The 5,174-nt window shown below is 30.0% G+C and overlaps 1 protein-coding gene across 2 annotated transcripts in view; it reads left to right on the plus strand.

The window, feature by feature from the left end:
* LOC117170229 (protein AF-10-like) overlaps positions 1–5,174 on the plus strand; it is a 688,368-nt gene that overhangs the window by 552,748 nt on the left and 130,446 nt on the right. The gene's annotated exons all lie outside the window — the stretch shown is intronic.

Genomic DNA, 5,174 nt, shown 5'->3' on the forward strand with positions numbered 1-5,174 from the left:
AGTATACCTGTAATAGTGTACCTTTTGTCTCTTAATAATTTTCGAAAAAATCAGTTGTTGTCAATAAAAAGGGCTTTTTATTGTTATGGTATTTCTTTAATCCATGTTTTCTCCAAATATATCAATTTTATCAAAAAATTATATACCAATAAAAATATGCATTTCCGGGAGTGGACCAACTTTTGTTTCAAACTTTTTCCTGTAAAATCAATTTCAAGAAATTTCACCTGAGTTTCCGGCGACTTCGAAGCCGCCTGGCAACACTTTTGCATCCAGGTAAGTACCTGGCAATGCGCAGGTGCTATTTCTAATGTCAGCCCCTACATGTACACCAATTTTCAACCTTATCCGAGTCACGTAAGTTAACTGCCAAAAATTCGCACCTTTGACAGGTCGCCACAGGTGAACGCATCCACTCACACCTGCCAGGCACCCGTTTTTACGTTCCTCATTATCAGACGAACATCTCATGTGAAAATTGGCCTTATCCGTATCACGCTCCCATTTACGTTGTCAGCCCACGGTATATAAGGGCATGTGATACTTACAGTTTCCCCGGCTTTTTTTCCACAAAAATGAAAATTTTTAAAAACTGAATTCGGAGATGCTATAAAATAACATAGCGGACGTCTCCGGACACTTTTTTGAGGGATAATAACAAAAAAAATTTATTTTGCCACTTAAAAATTTTATGGATATGCATTATTTTGAGGTTACGTCGTTTTTCATCTCTGCCTTTCCGATAATCTGGAAATTTATGAAATATACACGCACGTTGTTAGCAATATCAAAAATTTTTTAATAAAAAAACAAAAAAAGTGTGTGGGGACGTCCGTTAGCATATTCGCTATCATTTCCCAGATTTTGAAGGCAAAATATTTCTTATCCTAGGAAAAAGCCGGAGGAATCTAACACTGAAAAAATCGATACCATTTTTCTTAAGCGCTATGCAAATTAATCACATTTGGCTAAATTAAAACTTTTTTGAATTAACTTACAGAAAAGAGTGTGGGGACGTTCGTTAGCATGCTCGCTATCATTTGCCAAATTTTTAAGTCGGGGGAACCTAAAACTGGTAAAATCGACAATTTTCTGAGTATGATATGCCCTTAAGTGAGCCATAAAAATTAAACTTGACTGTAAAGGTCTTTTTATCTATGAGAATTTTCTAATTTTCGTAACCTTAGCTTGCATAGTTAATTATAGAAGAGTATGCAATCTCAGCTTCTTATTGTGATAGAAAGCTCTGTTTAAGCTTTAGATATTTTAAAAATCTCAAATTCAATTACGGAAGAAAAATAGTTTTTAAACCATTTAATAAGTTGTTAATCACAAATATTTTTTTTGGTATTTTTATCTTAGGAGATACTTGATGCATATGATTTGGGGAAAAATTGACAAAAATCATATGGTAGAGGCACTTAATAGAAACACATTCACACATAACTATATTTGGGATCCTACTGAGGGTATCGGTTTAGCACTTGATTTTTTGAATTTTTGTACATTTCTTTGGCTTGAGCCGAACTTTGTGTCCCAGTGCGAAGCTGAGATTGATATCTCTGAAAATAATTCTGCAAGCTAAAGTTATAGTAATTTAAAAATTGTATGGTACCTATGTTTAGTGAAAATTTCAATTTACTCTATTGATTTTTCTGGCACATTTTTGCTTATTAAAAAATATAGAGCACGTGCTAGTTCACTGTACTGAAATTTGTACCGTTGTCCATGTTTTTATCCATTAGTCCTCCAATAACTTTTTTAATAATATACAATACTGCCGTATAAACTAAAAAGACATATAAGTAAAATCTCACTCGAACTGAGAAAATCGAGAAAAACTTTTCCCAAAGAAGTCTAATATCAAATGAAATTTTGAATAAGTAAAATACGCTATTTGGGTAAAAATAATGTGTTTTTTCATATTTCGTAATAAAAAATGGATTTTAAAAACTATTTCTATTAGAAAATGGACTTGCGATGTTTTGCCAGTCGCTGAAAGTAAAAAACACAAGGCAAGAAGAACACAAAGTCAGTTGTCGATGTTGCCTTTGTCGAGGAAATCGAGCGCAGCCTCAAAATACAAAAACAAAACATACTTAAGGCGCTTCAAACGGCTGTCAAATTTGCAATGGGCAAACTAAATCTAAATCGTTGAGTTGTTGAACGCCATATTTTAAGCACATTATCTAAAGGCAATTATACTGGTCGGTTCAGCTCGTTTTTCCCGAAAAGATCCTTCTTGTTGTTGTATTTTGTAATTGAAAATAGAGTGTTATTTCTCGCTTGAAAGTCGCGCGAGCTTACAGTAAAACGGTAGTATAAGACCGCGAGGGGCAGGAGCGGAAAGCGGGGGACTCGCCTGTATTCCGACGTGTCCCTCAAACTGCTGTCAATTTAGCTACGTTAAAACTACGTCTAAACGCATGAATTGCTGGCCGTAGTAATTTAATCGCATAATCTAAAGGCAATTATACCGAATCGTTCAGCTCGCTTTTTCCCGAAAATTCTGTTTTTTATAATTAAAAGTGGAGATTATTTTTTCTCGCTTGAAACTGGCGCATTGTGTACAGTACACAAGGGTAAACCAGTAGCAGGGTGCAAGAGTGGCAAGGGGGGGGGGCTCGAATCTTCCCAAATTACTCACCAGGGGTCAACATTTTTGGAATCAAAATATCTAGAACAGGTTTTCACGATCCAGTAAATAAGTATAATATAATTTTTTTTTGGTTTCTTCATACAATTTTCGCCATGAAATGACTGTATTCGTACGAACATTCATTATCAATTGGTGAATTACCAAAATAAATGTATTAGAAACAAAAAAGCTTTTAACTGTGAAACGTAAAGGAAACAAAATTTGTAATTTAGCATTTTCAAAATTTTGAAGATGTTGAATTTTTAACATTTATATTTTAAAGTTGTACAAATGTTCCGCGTCAAGACAAAAAAATCAGTAATGTAATAAATAACAAAAAAAATTGTTTTTCATACATTAGCGAACAAAAGTTAGATCTACTTTATTTGCCACATTTAAATAAACTCAACTAATATGTTTAGGAGAAGATAAAAACCAAATATTCTTCACTAAAAATTGGAAAAAGTCAAACATTAATTTTATTATGTTTTATAGCAGTTAGGTATATTAAACATGTGTGTGTGTGTGTGTGTGTGTGTGTTTGTGCCTATTTTGGTATATTTTAAATGATTCCCAGTAGTAAGTAAATTAGGTTAAAAACCTAATGTCAGTAAATTTCTTATTCGTAAACCATCCGTACTCAATTTTGAAGGAAATTTTAGAAAAAAATTATTGGTATAAACAATGACAAAGTTTGTAGCTGTATTTAATACTCCTCGAAATTATTGAATATTATATTTAATTTATAAAATATTATTTTAAAAATATTTTTCGAAAAAGATAATCATTTACAAAAATGCAGTTTGTTAAAAAAAAAAAAAGATAAACGGCGAATATATTTTTTCTAATCTGAACACGGACAGAAAAATAATTGTACATGTTTAATTTTATATTACTTTAAAAAAGTTTTTGAAACAAAATTGCTGAAAGAAATTAAAATAGTTTAAAAAAATAGAAATAAGTTAAAAATTGGAAGAAATTTATCAAAATTATGTGATAATTAAATAAAAAGCAGCATAGGATATCAACTTGGGTTTAAACAAATAGAAATAAGTTAAACATTGGAAGAAATTTATCAAAATTATGTGATTATTAAATAAAAAGCCGCACAGGATATCAACTTGAGGAAAAAGGTGCAATATCTGGCTCAATTTTTAGATATTTTTCCAAGAAAGAATAATTATTTGTTTATAAATCAAATAATGTTTTTAAAAATTGTGCTACTTCAAAAAATGACTAACTATTACACCTCATTAAGGAAATGCGATTTATTAAAATTTTGTTAAAAAAATAACTTTTAATAAGTTAAATTTATATAACAATTACAAATGGCACAAAAAGTGATGGAGGATATTCCAATTTTCCACTTATAATAATTGGGTTTAAAGAAATAACGAAAATTGCTGAAAATGAACAATAATATGTAAAAACGTAGTTCCTTGATTATGAATCACATTTGTGGCCCTTTGTGGGGGAGAGGGGGTAAAAATGAAAGTTATTAGTATGGTTTTATTTCGTAGACACTCCTTTACAATCTTTAAAAAATTTGGTATGTTTCAATCAAACTCTGACGTACCAGTTCAATATTGTTAGAATACAAAATTTCTCCATGTTAATTAAATGGGAAAATAAAGGGTCGAGTTGAAACACTTAATATTTCATTTTCGGGAAATATAGGGATTTTTTTCTCCGAAAATAAAAACGGGTGGGGGGCTGCCCTTTCAGTTTCTGAATGAAATGTAATAGTTTGCAATTTTTTGAAATATTACATTACGTTTAAAACAGTATATAATTATTTAAAGAATTACTTTTTTTATTTACAAAATTTGTACAAATTAAGCCAGTATTGTCCAATTGTTTCGCAAATTGAAATCCTGAATAGTGTATAAAAAATGTATTAACAATTTCGTAATTGTTTAAAGAAATATAATTTGTTTAAACAATTATTTTTCGAAACATATTTTTCAAATAGTATGTTCTGAATTAAACATAGTATAATATATTTTGTCTTAATATTCTTTAAATTAAGTATGGATTGTTTACATCTTTTTTGGCGCTCTATTAAATAAATCATAAAAGTCATAATAAAATTTAAATGATAAAAGTGCATTTATTATTGAATTCTTAATGGCTTTAACATTTTTGCTATGATTATAATATAAAAAAGTACATTCAAGAATTCAAATTATGTTTCAAGAGTTAACATTTTCCCTGAACAAGATTTATGAGGACGAAGTGCTATATTTTAGGCAATTTATAATAATTAATATGATAAAAACATTAATTTAGTTAACTTTGCACAATCAGTACAATTTATCTAAAACAATTTGAATAATAAAACGCTTAAGACAAGCCAATTTTGAAATTGACGAAAAAATTGAAGGTTAGGAGAAATATGACTTCATCACGGCAAATTTACATTTTTTCGTGATTTAGAATCTTGACATCTCTCCTTTAAGAAAACGCATCAGAATGGATAACGATCGAACATTAACTGCGAGACTTAACAATTGTTATTCATTTAACAGTAGTAATT

The sequence above is a fragment of the Belonocnema kinseyi genome, chromosome 3, assembly GCF_010883055.1.
Source record: "Belonocnema kinseyi isolate 2016_QV_RU_SX_M_011 chromosome 3, B_treatae_v1, whole genome shotgun sequence".
Taxonomy (NCBI): Eukaryota; Metazoa; Arthropoda; class Insecta; order Hymenoptera; family Cynipidae; genus Belonocnema; species Belonocnema kinseyi.